At 38.2% G+C, this 15,802-nt stretch overlaps 1 long non-coding RNA gene across 1 annotated transcript in view; it reads right to left on the reverse strand.

The window, feature by feature from the left end:
- Positions 1 to 15,802, reverse strand: part of LOC121037820 (uncharacterized) — a 40,374-nt gene that overhangs the window by 19,236 nt on the left and 5,336 nt on the right. The window contains exons 2-3 of the long non-coding RNA XR_005794007.1: positions 7,106 to 7,246; positions 6,100 to 6,145 (exon numbers count right to left, since the gene is read on the reverse strand). This is a non-coding gene — a long non-coding RNA (uncharacterized LOC121037820). The remainder of the gene's footprint in view (positions 1 to 6,099; positions 6,146 to 7,105; positions 7,247 to 15,802) is intronic.

Here is a 15,802-nt window from a genome sequence, read left to right on the forward strand (position 1 = left end):
TATTAGCTTCATTGCTCTTTTCTCCCTTCTCCTGTCCTGCTAAAGACTCCTGATGGTTGGAGTAGATTAGAAGAAAAAAAAAATGGGGCCAAGAGAAATAAAATGTCAAGTCAATATCACAATGCTTTCTGATTCATTCCATATTAGCAATATGATAAAAAGTAATGTAGCTGCTCATGGAAGAGAGAAATAATTCTGGTTCTGCTCTCTGGAGATAGTGAAGGACACAAGAGAGGGCTGTGAAGTACAGAGTATCCAGAAGAGAGGAGAAGTTTGGATTAGGTCTTGGATGGAGTAGAATTACCCTAGGGTAAGAAGGTGGGAAAGACATTCCAGCCTGAGCAAAGGCATGAGTGCAGGGCCACACACGGTTCGGGCGGGGAATTTGGTGTGACAGGGCCGCCAGCGCCTATCTAAGGAATTGCGGCACGCTTTGAGGGGACTTGCTCTTTTCCTTCAAAAGATCCTCTATCATTTCATCTTCTCATGTCGCCAGTATATCATCTGCAGGGAAGAAAAACCTATTCCACATATCACTGAGTACAAATTGGGAAACCCACAGCATCCTGGGTTTGGAGTTGCAGATATAAATGGCTTCACAGGGACTTCCAAATGCAAGGAGGCCCTTGAAGCAAGTCTTAGCCTCCTGTGAGGCTCCATTGAGCCTCTGAGCAGCTGCTAGTATACGTCCTTGAAAGGATGTCTTATTAAGGAAAATCCTTTTGCATACAGTCCCAAATGCTGAAGCTTTCCTTTCCCAGATTAAAAAAAAAAAAAAAGGAGGGAGGGATTTAATTTTTTTTTATTTTTTTAGAAAAAAAAGAACAAATTTTATTAAATTTTTTTAAATTAACACTCAGGATATCAGATTTTTCTTCTTAAAATAAAACAAAATACAACCCTCCCTCCTTTTTTTTTTTTTTTTACCATAATGGAAGTGCATTTCACTTTAAAAACTCCAGACTAAAGATGAACAAAGAACAAAATAAGTCATCTGCGTTCCTATCACCTAAACATGGTTAATGTTTAAATTCTAAAGAGAGTACACTCTTTAATCTTTATTTTATGCAGGTAATATTTTACTTTTCTAGGTCACTTATAATCTGTTTTTATCAGGTTTTATTGGAAATTAAGTGTTTCTCCAATATAATTGTGATGGTTACTTAGTATGTAAGGTTGAGCTATAATTTGATTTAACCAATTTCATCTTCTTGTTCATTTAGCTTGCTTTTTTAAAAAAAATTCTGTGATATATTCCGATAGTTTTGAATGTTGCGTTAACACTCTTTAAAGATAGAGTCCTAGAATACTTCAATTTACAGGTATATACATTTTAAAGGCAGTTGATAAGTGATAACCACAAAGGATGTAACAATATAAAATTTTACCAAACTTTTTATGAGAATTTCTAGGTCCCTATATTTTTGCTAATGCTGGACAGTAGTATTTATTAATTACCTATTTGATATCTTTCTTTTTAAGAGTAAGGTTTAATAGGGAGGGATTACTTGAAATAGGGTGAGATAGGTAAAGGGGATTAAGAGTACACTTACCATGATGAGAGCTGAGTAACGTACAGAATTGTTGAGTCACTATATTGTATATCTGACACTAACATAGCACTATATGTTAATTACACTGGAATTAAAGTTCAAAACTTAACAAATTAAATATATTTTTTAAATTTAAAAATAGGGAGGATTACTTGAGCTTTAGAAAAGGGAGAACTGGGTAGAATGGAAGTCAAGAGAAAGATTTTGAGAGTCCCAGGAGACATTTGCCTAGTTTCTGTTTTTGCCTGGAGTTGGCCCTGAGTTGCAAGATGTGTGCTCTGCACTTAATCCAAAAAGTCTTGATATACTTTAAATATTTAGAGTTCTCAAGCAACAAAACAAAACCCCCCAAACTTTGGAAACTTTCTCCATTGCTCTATTTCTCTGCAAATATACCCTTTCTTTGTCATCGTGGTTGCCTCTCCTATTGAAGCAATTAAGGACAAGTAACAGTGCTTGGGCTTTGGCATCTCTGCAAGGGGTGTCGGGACCCTCTGCAGAGACTGCTGTGAAGGGGGCCACAGAGATGCCTCCTCTGCAAGAGGTATTGCCTGTTGGGGTTGGCAATGTTAAGTTTTTGTTTATTTAATGACTCAAAGAAACTGGAGTTTTCACGGGGAAGATTATTGACATGGTCATGAAAACAAAAGCAGGAAAAGAATCCTGTTTTAAAAGCAATGTTTTCAGGAAGTATCACCTTACTCACTCATGGGTTACTAAGTCATAAACCTGGAGCTGAGGTTTCTGGCTTGAGGTTGCCCTAAGTTGTAAATAGTTAAGGGGACTGTGTATGGCCTAGTGCAGTATGGGGAAAGGCCTGGTTACAGGTAGCATAAGGTAGTTAGGGTGCTGGCTGGAGACAGAGACCTGAGTTAAAGTCCACTTCCATTGCCCACTAGCTGTGTAACTTTGGCAACTGGTATCGTCTTCCTATATCTCAGTATCTTATCTATAAAATAGGGATAATAAAAGCCTCCACAAAGGGTGTGGAGGTCAAATGACACGCCTGTACAGTACTTAGCAAATGTCTAGATCATAATAAGTGGGGCACCTGGGTGGCTCAGTTGGTTGAGTGTCAACTCTTGATTTCAGCTCAGATCATGATCCCAGGGTTGTGGGATAGAGCCCCGTGTCTGGGTCCATGCTCTCTCTCTCTCTCTCTTCCTCTGCCTCTTTCCACTCCTCTTTCTTCTCTGAGATAAAAATTTTAAAAAGGTAGGTGGTCACCGAATAGTAGATAGTTGTAGCTAAGAGTCTGATAGCCTAACACACATGCTAACGATGTGTGAAATGAAGAGGTTACATTGTGTTTACTCTTGCTTTATAACTTTTAAATGTCCACAAGTAATAAGAACAAGGAGAGCAGTAGACGCGCACAAAACTGGTAAGTCTTCACACCGAGAAAAAGATACAACGCAAGTCATTGTTCTGCTAGCACACTGAGGCTTTTTTTTAGCCCCTTGCAACCAGAAAATTGATCTTGGCTGGGGCAGAACATACCAGCAGTATTTTTTTTTTTTTTTTTTTTTTTTGTAAGGACAGGTCTCAGTTCCTATAGGCTCCTTGGATTGAGATGAGAGACAGCTGATCTCTTTTTCTAGGGAACAGGTAAAGTGTTATCAACCAAACAATAAATTTACAAATAGGCTTTATCTATTGGTATCTTGGGAAAGTGAGAATTCTGGCCAAATGACAAATCAGATCCTAGAAAATGAATCCAGACAAAAGACTATTTAAGAGGAGACTGGAGACAACTGACGAGCAATTCAATAATATTTATCTCTAGATTAATGAGTCAAAGTTGTTGAAGATGGTGTTATAAAGGGCTAGACACCAAAGTGCCTTGCTTATCCTTTTTATTCTCCCCCAGTGTCTAGCAAACTTCATACATATAGGTGCTCAAGAGCTACTCATTTCTAATTAATTCAAATGCATTAGGTTTGATTTTGTTACCATGCCTTTAACGCAATATGCTAATACTTCAGTATAGAAAGAGTAGAGTATTATCTATGTACCAACCAGTTTAATGTTTAATTCCAGGAATGGGGAGTTGCTTTGGTCAATAATCCATTGTCCAAAGACGGTGGCTAACATTTTATCAGGTGGGCCACACTCGGGAGACGGCTACCTTAAAGTGTGTAGAAAATGACCCATATTCCAACTGACACTTGGGGTGATATTAATTAACATAGTGAATGTCAAGAATGAGTTGCTCTAAATGAAATTAATGGCTTGTTATTTACTATGTTTAACGTCAGAAATGGGTTCTCACCGTGAAGTAGGAAAAACATGCAAAATGGCTAAAATATTTACAAGATATCCTTCCCCTGCTCTGTTCCTCTTGCACGAACATGGATTAAGAATCCAACAAAAGGGGCGCCTGGGTGGCTAAGTTGGTTAAGCGCCTGACTTCAGCTCAGGTCATGATCTCACAGTGTATGGGTTCGAGCCCCACATCGGGCTCTGTGCTGACAGCTCGGAGCCTGGAGCCTGCTTCAGATTCTGTGTCTCCCTCTCTCTCTGCCACCCCATTGCTCGCTCTCTCTCTCAAATATAAATAAACATTAAAAAGTTTTAAAAAAGAAAAAAAAACCAACAATGACTGTAGCTAAGACCTTCAGGTACAAGATATGTTTCCCCAAGTGGCCCTGAGGTGCTGGTTTAGGACTGGTGCTCAGCTGATACCAACCATAAGAGTAATGGGCACCTGCTTCAAGAACACGGTCACACCTCACGATTGCCTGAAGGCATACCGACGTCACAGAACAGATTGCCTGAGGTACACTGAGGCTTACTTGCTAATCAATGCTTATTTGACATATGTCTGTATGTGCAGCAGAATTGGGCTTGGGGTGGGTTTCCTCAGTAAAGCTGTGTGTGCTGGTGCAGCAATGGAATCCTCACCCACCTCAGATTTCTTTGAGGGCTCCTATTGCCTACTAAAAGCATCTAAGAGCTATGCATGACCAAACCAGTTTAAGTAAAATTCACAGTGCTCTTGCTTGCTTTGTCCAGTGGTCTTTTTATTACTTCCTCTGATTTTTGGAGGAGATTTTACTTTTCAGGAATGTTTAGAGCAGATCATACAAATCACTCCACTATTCCCAATCAACACGGCTATTAGATTTAATGTTTCAAAAATTCTGATATTGTACTCTCCTTCTTTCCTCTGAGTATACTGGGCCCAGTGACATTTGCTTATAATGGATGTGGAATTTATTGCCTTCAATTTTCCCCAAAGGAAATGTTGGTAGAGGGGGAGAAATGGCTTTCCCTCTCTGTACAAATGCTATGGTGCAGAGATAGAACTTGTTATATGGTCCGACATGGGAGGAAGGCCAAGGAAGGGACAGAGGGATGAGCATAGTGTTGGTCATGGGAGAATCTGGAGGGGATAAGATGTAAACTTTCCTCCAATAATAATAATTTTTTTATGGAGATGATTTACTGAAGGCTCAACATGCGTAAGGCAATGTGCTAAACTTCCAGCACAGATTCTGATATAGTTATTTAAAATCTCTATGAGGTGGTTATTACTATCATCCTCATTTTACAGAAGAGACAACAGACTGAGATGTTAAGAAACCTGTTCATAAGTGATGGTGACATAAATCACACCCAGGTCTTTCAGTTTCTAAAACTTGTAACTCTGCTACTTAGTTGACTGAAAACACTCCTCCAGCTCTCCAGATTTTCCATTTTTATATGCATTCAAGAATAGAGATTTCTACTTACTTTGAGACTAATTCTATACACTCTTACACATATATTTTTGTTTATTTTATATTCTTCCAGTAATTTAATTACTGAATCCTATACTTGCTTCTGCTGATATTTGCAAAGTTTCGGTGACCTGGGAAAAGAAAGGAAGCAAGTTTCCCATTTTGGCGGGGGTGGGGGGGGGACCGTCATTATAACACCTTAACACAATTTTGAGTATTTGGGATGAGCTCCTACTTGGAGAAATGGTAAGAGCAGATTATGTAGATCATTCTTCCATCCCCAAAGTGGATGAAAGTATTTCCTTTTCTTTCTTTTTTTCAAAAGGAAAATGGGAAGTTCATGCCTATGATAAAAATACAGGTATCACTCGCTTTTCAAAACTTCCCTTTACACAACTTTACTTTTTGAAAAAACTTCTTTAGTACCTGTTTTCGCTAATCATGAGAAACCCAAAGAGGATTTTCGCTTTTTTTTTTTTTTACAAAAAAGACACAAAAACAAAAAAAAAATTAAAAAGCATTCAGTGTTTGTTTTCCAGTGAGCTGTCATCGAGGCAGTGCCCTCCCCAGGCAGCAGAAAGCAGACCTGCCGAGCTCCTTCCTTGGGAACTACACTCGGTATCTCAGCATCTCAGAATCAAGAGCTCTGAGCTGTGTCTGTGAGCATCTGTGCTTTTTCTCAATTTATTATGTGGATCTGCTAGCAAGATGTGTCCTAAGGTATCAGCAAAGTCTAAGAGAGGTTATTTTTGGGGTATGAGGATGCTCAAAAACTTTTCCGTATAAAGGCAATTGCTTCTTTGCTTTATGACATTTTGGCTTACCAAAGGTTTCATAGGAACGCTCTACTTTCAGATACTGGGGGGAAACCTATATGAGAAAACACAGACAAGCATAAAGAAAAAGAAACAATAATAATACTATCACTCAGATAACACCATGATTAAATTTCTGAAGTATATACCTTTTGGATTGTTTTCCCCAATACATATATGGTAGCAAAATAGAATCACATTATACAACCTGTCTCTTATTAACATTTAATAAACATCTTTCCAGGTCACTAAATATCAACATGTGAAATATATAGTATTAATTTAAGAATTATAATGGGTTTCAACATCATTATCTCCGCCCCCCCCCCCCCCCCCCACAATGGGAACTCTTAAAATCTTTTTACTCTAACTGTACTGGGAGGATATGTGTGGCATTGTTACCCAAGAGAAAATAAAAGCTGTTTATCAAATGCATCTGTACTATTCTCCCAATTTCAACAGGAACCACAGCATTTTCAACAAAAATATTGATACAACTTGAAAATCGACTTCTCCGTGATCATCCTAGACAGCATAACTGAGGCTATTTGATGCTGCTATTGTGTAAATTTTGTTACATTTTGTTCTGGGAATGGGGTCAATATGGTCGTAGATCGAAGCCTGGGCACTTTGGCAGCAGTGAAATCAATGCTGTTCTGCATTTCCTTTATCAATATGCTCTGAAGGATCACACTTAGACCCAACTCGGCATTCACGTTGGTCAACATTTCTCCAAAAAGTGGCTATTAACTCTTTGGTATCTGATAGGAATAACCAGCAGCATGTCCCTCCTTCAAAGAGAGAATTATAAACTATCAACAAAAATTTATTATTTTCTTTCTTAGATCTCTAGGATACTCTACCCTTTTACCCCTGTTTGTGAACCTGATGGTTATGATTGTAAATCTTAAGAAATCAATATGCAAATATATTACACTACAGTCTTTTAACCGACACCACTGTTGATACTCAAATAAGGCAGGTAATTTACAAGTAAAAAAAATCAGAAACTAACCTCAAATCAAACAAGAATAGCAAAAAGAATTCAAGGTTTTTATTCACCAACTTAAAAGGAAGGCGACGGCACTTAGTTGATCTTGCTTTTTGCTTGTGTTCAGTCTCTCAGGCCCTCCTCAATTTTCTGAACCAAGAGCCACTAGAGGGAAATAGGAAGTTGAAACATATTAATATGTCAAAGTGTGGAAGGTGAGTCTCAGCATTCCCATGTGGATGTGTTTTGATTTCATGTCGATTTGCTTATTTTCTCTCTTACGTGGAGCTTCAGAGGCTAAACCTGAAAGTGCAGAGATCCTGACTGAAATGCTAAATTACTCCTTCAGTGGCTATGATTTAACATAGTCGAGTACTCCAGCCTTTAAAGTATCCATGGTGGAGGACAGTTTATTTATCTGTTTGTTTTTAATTCTCAAACTATCACAGACTGACATTTTGCTAAAATACAAAATCATGTTCTTGGTTGTCATGGTGATGCCAAATTGTTATAAAAGTTTTTATGCTTTTATTCTCAATTTCTGTACCTGTAACAAACAGTACCTGTAACAGTACTGGTCTAGTGGATTGAGCATTAGTGTGAAAGTTTAGAGACTGGTACTGATCTCTCCTTGGAGGCCAAAAAGAAGTTCAAATGACACAGATTATCTAACTTTTCTAGGACTTTGTTGTTTTCAGGCTTTAAGATTTTCAGGATTGTTTTAGGATCATAAGAGATGTTAGTTTGCTATATATATATTTTTTATTTCAGGGGCTAAATGGTTTTGATTAAAAATGTTTCAAGCTCTGTACATAACCTGATGGGAGAATTTGTTTCCAGCTCATTTGATAACTGGGGGGGCAACTGCCGTGTATCTGTTTTCAACATTTCCTATAGAAATTCATTTCTTAACTGAGCTGCTGAGAAGAGTCATTAATAAAACTAAGAATACACACATACTCATGCACACAACACACACACACACACACACACACACACAAATAATATAGTCATCATAAATGTGTATGACCATTGGAGAGGATTGGAGTAAGAAACCTGAATGGACATGAGATTGATTTTGTCTTCTTTTAAATTCTTGTAGCTGTTTCAAAGAATGGTGAATTTTCTCACAGAGGAAATGACTTGAGGATCCTAATTATGCAGATCTATTTGTCTTCCCTATTCTTAGGCATGGACCATTGGAAAAGAGAGGTATGGCTTAGGTGAAATGGGATTATAATAGCTTGCAGTGGGATGTTTTATCAAATTTGGGGAAACCTCTCGAGCATCCAAAAACTTTTTGAACCCATTTCTAAGACAAGGTTATAAATCCGTGAAGTGTTTATTAATATGTTGCTTCTGGGATGTTAGACTTCTGTGTACCATCACATTTCCTCTTCCCAACTTTCATGGCACCCTGTAAACAGGCAGGAAGTTTGCCTATGCTGAGTCAGAAGAAAAAAGGTGAGGAGACCCCATCCAAAGGCATCAGCAGCCAAACAGATGTGGTAAGAATGATGTTTCTGATGTTACAGGCACCTGCCTACTGACTCCCAGAGTCAGGAAAACTGTACCCAGAGAGTTCCTCTGGAAATGAGTCAAGTGATCCATGATGGGAGAAGCTGATTTACTCATCTAAATTTAGGCAGGAGGCACTGAAACTACCCCCACTCATCAAGGTTTATGCAAGGCCATTATAATATTTTCACATTATCTCTCCCTTTATTAATTCATCCAGCAGTCTATTTGCTTTTTTTGGCCCAATGTAGCCCATTGAGCAGACATCTTAATTGAGCTGTTCATAATGACGCCCAGATCTTTTTCGAAAAAGGTGCCAGCTAATTCAGAGCCCATCAGACCCATTAGTGTGTGGGAACTTTAAACTGTCTTTTTCAATATGCATTACTTTGCAATGAACTATTTGGGAGTGCATTGGCCATGCATAAACCAATCAATTTCTCTTTTCCTTTCTTTGGGAGTACCACAGAATGACCCAGTGTTTCAGTGAGCCTTAAAAGTAATGTTGTGATCTCACAGTTAAACCAACTGGCCAAATTTCAAATCTTCTTTCTTCCAGGACTTCCATTTTTGAAGTTTGTTTGACTATGAAAACCGTAAGGTTTTTATTTCAAACCAAAGCTATATTTGAAGTCTTTTTCCTTTTTTACCTTAAAAGTATCTACCTGAAAAAAAACCTCAGCAGATTTCTATCAATCTCCAAAGAATGAAGGATGTTAGAATGAATAGAAATCCCATGTAGAGGAGATATATTTTAATATTCAACCAGGATAATGGATTCCATAATGGAAACCACATCAAATATTCTGTATATATTTGAATATAGCAAAGCACTCTTTTGTTTATAATGTATGATTTGAAATTTATTGAAATGAATTGGAATTAAAAAAAAATTTCAGGGGCTCCTGGGTGGATTAGTTGGTTAAGCACCTGACTTCAGCTCAGGTCATGATCTCGTAGTCTGTGAGTTCAAGCCGCACATCCGGCTCTGTGCTGACAGCTCAGAGCCTGGGGCCTGCTTTGGATTCTGTGTCTCCCTTTGTCTCTACTCCTCCCCCCACTCATGCTCTCTTTTTGTCTCTCAAAAAGAAATAAACGTTAATTTTTTTTTAATTCTTCATCAATAATCTTGAGAATTTAAGACCAGAAGCAATCTTTAGGGTCCATCCTGCCAAGAAATATAATTAACTTAAGTTTTTCTAAGGAGATGGGCATCTAAAACATTATAGAAGAGGGAGAATTATGTTCTATGATATGATGACTCTTTTTGCTCCAATCTGTATCTTTACTAATATGAAGTGAAAACCAATCATAAAATTTGGTTCTCTGGAATGTGGGATATTTAGATTAATTATAAGGTGAACCTACCAATTAAGCCTATTACTGTTTAACCTTGGCTTGAGAATATTTTAAAGCTACATAGAAAATAATTCAAGAGTTTTCAAAATCATAACGTGGTTATCATAGAGATAAAGTTTTACTCTATGTGGAGAAATGGAATTTGGCTGTGACTCTGTTGGCCCTCATACTACCACCCACCAACCCCTATGTCTCAATGCCAGCTGGGTTTTGTGCTTTCCCTCATTTTCACAAAATTATATATAATAAGGAAATGAAATACTGATTATGGGATGCTGTTGAATTAGTTAATTCTGATTGACCTAGGACCTCAATATAATATGGTAGTAGCAATTATATACATCATTATCCATAATGATATAAAACAGCAAATTGTATTTTGAGAGTAACTTTTTCCAGGCGATAGATCAAGTTCAATAGAAATCATTTGATTCTTTATAAAAGTAATTTAGACTTGAAAGTGGCAAAAGAAAGCCACTAATATTGCATGTGCCAATGACATATAATGCCGGAAATCCAAATGTAATTCATCAAATTCAGACACTCCTCTGTAATCACCAGGGGCTTGTGATTGCCGAAGGTAATCAAGAGAAGAGTTGCTTATTGGCAAAAATTTCTCTTGGAGAATAAAAGCCAGATGTCATGCTCAATTGGCTATTTAATAAAAGACGTTGGTGGGGCGCCTGGGTGGCTCAGTTGGTTAAGCATCTGACTCTTAATTTTGGCTCAGGGCATGATCTCATGGTTTGTGAGTCGAGCCCTGAGTTGGGCTCTGCTCTGATAGCGTGGAGTCTGCTTGGGATTCTCTTGCTCCCTCTCTCTCTGCCCCTCCCCCATTCATGTGCTCATACTCTCTCTCAAAGTAAATAAATAAACTTAAAAACTTAAAAAGTAAAGAAATGACTTTAGTGATAATGATATCAGTTTTACACGTTGTCACCATTTTTAAAGTCAAATTTGGTGTACAATTTATGCACTCACATTTTCTGATGTTATCAATTACCTACAGATCCCTGGATCCTCTCAAACTCCCTAGAGAATGACCGACATTCACTGGCATCAGTGTTATTGCAAAAGAACTAGAAACAAAGACAAAGATATATAATGACTTTTCAATGGTTAATTTATTTAAATAAATATCTATGCTATAATCTACATAATATCTATGCATTGAGAACTCACAAAATTATATGTGAAAGGGAAAAACACTTTTTTGTGATGACATATTGGTACAATTTTACCCAACTTAAAATTGTAGAATTAAAAAATAGAGTAGGTGGAGAATTTTTTTCTCTTCTACTTTCTTTTCTTTATATTGTATCTATAGGAGATGTTGGATATTAGCTGATCCTGTTATAGGAATCATTTCACAATATATGTAAATCAAACCATCACGCTGTATGCCTTAAATGTATGCTGTGGTATAGGTCAATTATTTTTCAATAAAACTGGGGGGAAATTCCTTCTGATCACTTTAGAAATCAATAATGACCTCGTAACGGTAATAACTCTTTTGAGTGTCTGACAAAAAAAGCAGCATATTTTCTGGAAAAGGAATAGTTATAGGAAATTTAATATTCATGATGATGAATGGGAGAAAACTGAAAAGCTGCTTATTGTAATTACTGTAGCAGCACAAGAGATGGCTGGACGATCAGAGCAATGGAAAGAGCAGTCTTGATGCAAATGCTGTGTAAAAAAGGAAAGGTACTTTCGTAAAGGACACCCAAAGTTTGGGTTGTAAAAACCAATGGGAACAGTCAACAAAAGAACTAAGTCCATTAATGCATGGTGCAGAAAGGCCTCCAGCCATACAGGAATGCAAAGAGTAGCATCATATTTGCACAAGGACATCGATTCTTTGGAGGTGTGTATACTCCTAAAGGCAGTCTTTTTTTGTATCATAAAAAAGAAGCCCAAAGCAGCACATAGCCATAGTTTTGAATTGAGTCTGGGATTGATTCTTTACCATTGTCTTTGAAATCAACCTGCTAAATGACTGAGTGCATACAAATGATCACAAGAAATCTTGTAGTCTCGATCTTTACAGATATTCAACCAACTTGATGCCTCTTACTGTGTTATGTAGAGTAATGGAGGAGCATTGAATTGACTTAAACAAAGTGCCCCTCAGACAGAACAGGACCATCACGACAAATTATTTATTGGAAAAAAAGTGCTGGAAAGAAGAGGCCTATCTTGGGCTTGAGTCCCGATAGGTGGTAAACAGATGGTTTATGAGACTGTGCCATTTGTGCGATTTTATAAATACTCAAATAAAAATGTCTTAGGAATGTTTTAAAAAAAGTAGAATCTAAGAATCCATCATTTCAATCATGAACACACATAGGTGTTCAACACTTTTACGACAAACCAGAAATATAGGCAGACTGTTTTAATGTTTCATGTTCTTAGCAGTCAAGTCATTTGGGGAATAAAAAAAATTAACATATCATTAATGACTCTTGCAAAAATGTGGGTTATTAATAAATTTTTATTGGGGGAAAAAAGGCATCAATGCAAAGAACAGTCATGCTATAGAAAATGTCTGATGCCTGTTCAGGGTTAGGCATCTTCAGCCCAAGAATCTTTTTTTTTTTTTTTAAGTTTATTTATATTTGAGAGAGAGAGAGAGAGAGAATGTGTGAGTGGGACAGGGGCAGAGGGAGTCAGAGATAGGATCTGAAGCAGACTCCAGGCTATGAGCTGTCAGCCTAGAGCCTGATGGGGAGCTTGAACTCACAAGCTGTGAGATCATGACCTGAGCCAAAGTCAGAAGCTTAACTGGCTGAGCCACCCAGGTGCCTCTTCAGTCTAAGGATCTTAATCATTAAGAATATCTGAGTTGTCCCTGGAGTATGCCCTCACTCACCTAGCTTAGCATAAATGTCTATGGAACAAACTACAACAACATGTATTTCATTCATATACAGAGCAGAAAGAAAGTAGCTGGCATAAGCCAATAAAATCAAAATTATAGAAAGGAAAAATAAGGAATAAGGAGAGTAAGTTTGATGCATGCTAAAGTAAGAAAGATTAAGAACTAAAGGAATGTCATAAGGAAAAAAAATCTTCAAATTTAAAGAGGCATATTTTAATCTCCACAATATAGTTAGGATGTGCTTATTAGGAAAGAAGGCAAAACGGATCAGTGTAATGGGGGAAATGTTTCAATATTGTCCTATGTGTGAGTGTGTATGTATGTGTGCATACATGTATTTAAATATTTTTAATCAACTTGATCGAGTATAATTTACATGTAAGAAAATGCACGTATGTTAAGTAAAGAGTTCAATGAGTTTTGAAAATATATATCCCTATGTCATCCCCATACAGTCCAGATATAGAACTTTTTTTTTTTACCTTAGGACTTGTTCCCTCCTTACAGACAGCATCTGGAGAAAACTGCTTTGAGAAAAGGAATAAGAAAGCATAAACTCTTCAGATAGAGTTTTGTAAGTTTTAATAGAAGCTATTGGTTGAGGACGGAATTTTAGGCTCAAAAGCTTGAGCATTGGAATATGAGAGCTGAAGTTTCGCTTAGCCAAACAATAGATTTGGGAAGAATGCTGGGTGAGTTTTCTGTAAGTTCATGTTGCTCTTGCTAAAAATTTCTTTTGTCTGTGGAGATGGAGGCAAGTCAGAAAAGCAAAGATTTAGCCTGTTTGCTTCCATCTCGTGGAGCACTAGGGTGGTGGAAAGAGCGATGTGGTGGTTTTCAGCATACCGGGTCAGTTTCTCCAATCTCTAGCAGTGCTGAGTGAGGGAATCCAAATGCTTCTCTGACTCCAAAAGAGGAACGAGTGCCTGAGAGAAGGACTGTGGACTGGAAGCAGAGAACGCAAGGGGCGCTGGAGGCTGATGGGAACTCGGGCATCAGCAGGGGGTGCTGAAACAAGGGTGATGTCAGCTGAAAACCAGGAGTCTGTCTCCTACTTCTTTCCCTATAGCCCAGCTGTGATGTTTCCCAGAACATAAATGGAGCCTGGGGAAATCTTGAAATGTCAGAAAACACCAATTTAGCGGTGTCTGACAAAAATTAAGTACTCTGTTACCTGGGGGAATGAGGTTCAAAGCAGAGATTAGATTGAGTTTTAGAAAGTAACAATCTCTTTTTATGGACATCTACCTTCTGAAAAATTTGTATCTACTACATAAGCAGAATAAATAAATCCAATACCATATTGGAAACTAAAATTAGTAATGAATGGATATAGCTCAACTATATTGAGTAACTGCATCTGCATGGCACTTGAGAGTTGACAAGTAGTTTCATGTACTTAATCTCATTTGGTCCACTCAATAGCCTGCAACGTAAGCAAGCCAAAGACCCTTCCTTTACGTGAAAATAGAGACAGCTATAAAATATCATCCCTGGAATATTCGTTGATTCAATTTATCCAAGAAATCACTGAAATGCCACAACTTACAACCTACTTTACTTGCCATCTTCCCTGGAGTGCATTTCCAAGAGGCCATGAGGGGTATGGGACAGGGTCATAAGAACATGATCAGGAGTGACAATGACCCTTGGTAGGCCCACAGAGTGACTGTGCTCACAAACAGAAGTAGGCGTGGAGGGTGAGAAGGGTACCAGAGTGCGTTCTTGAAAACTGTTATGTTAGCATTGCAGAAAGGAAAGAGAGCTCAAGTTAGTGCCATCCTAATCCCTGCTGGCAGTAATTAAGGTAGTGTGGAGAAGGAGGAATGGCTGACAGATGTAATAACCTGACTTATCTGACTTAAGAGCCTACAGAGGTGTCAGTAGCCCTGGTGGTGAGGAAGAGCCTGGACCAGGTAAGAAAAGAGTTTGGAGAAATGAAACCAGTTCTAGAGACTGATTCTTGCAAATGGGGTGGCATTCTTGAGTCTGGTCTGGAGTTGGGTTAAGTCCAGACGTGAATACCTGGATAAGGCACGTGCCATCAAGGAGCAGCTGGTACCAAAGGCTGCCAGGTGGCTGCTGTGTCCGCTCAGCATCAGCTCAGTTCCTGGCCGGGATACAAGATTCATCCATGCAGCTCGGGGAATAGAACAGAGTTCCAGTTCCAGCTGCAACTGGAGGATTGGAGGGAAATTAAGGCAGAAATCCAGTCTGCAGTCTAGGCCAAGGGTGAGGGAAGCAGGGAAGGAATAACAGAGATGAGGTTTAGGTCAGCAGGACCCCTACCTTGCCATTGTGGGCTGAAGACTGGCGCTGACCTTCTGACCAGATCAGGATGACTGTGGAACTCAAGGGACTCTATCCTGCAGATGGAGGTCATTGGCAATGCCAGCAGAAGGGTCTAGAGAAGACAGGATTGAACATGATGGCACGGGTACAGCTAGAATTTGAGCAAGTCTGCCAAGGAAAGCCCAGCCTAACAGGATATACTAGTCATCCATCGGACATACTGCTGAGACATGAGAGCTAATTACAAAATAATGCTTTGACCGGTAAGCTATTCATTAAAAAACTAAAATAATTTTAACCAGACAGCCAACTGGTTTTGATAGTAATTTGTAACTTTAGCAAAAGTTCAGCATATAAAACTTTTTCCAGATACATAGCAGGAAATGTACAATTTTCTAAGCTAGACTCAGGAATGACATAAACAGCAAAATCATTTCTGCTTACTTCTATCATATATAGAAGAAAGTGATCTGTTGGACTGTTGATCTGACCAGCCTTGTCTCATAGAGAACTAGCCAGGTGAGTCCCATGATTTTGATTTCTCTACTAAGACCTTATATCGTATAGTCAATTTTAGTAGGGCTCTAAGAGAAGCATCCAGGAACACCTCTTTTCTTTTTTCTTTTTTCTTTTCTTTTCTTTTCTTTTCTTTTCTTTTCTTTTCTTTTCTT

The sequence above is a fragment of the Herpailurus yagouaroundi genome, unplaced genomic scaffold (assembly GCF_014898765.1).
Source record: "Herpailurus yagouaroundi ecotype Mexico unplaced genomic scaffold, PumYag 164, whole genome shotgun sequence".
NCBI classification, from domain to species: domain Eukaryota; kingdom Metazoa; phylum Chordata; class Mammalia; order Carnivora; family Felidae; genus Herpailurus; species Herpailurus yagouaroundi.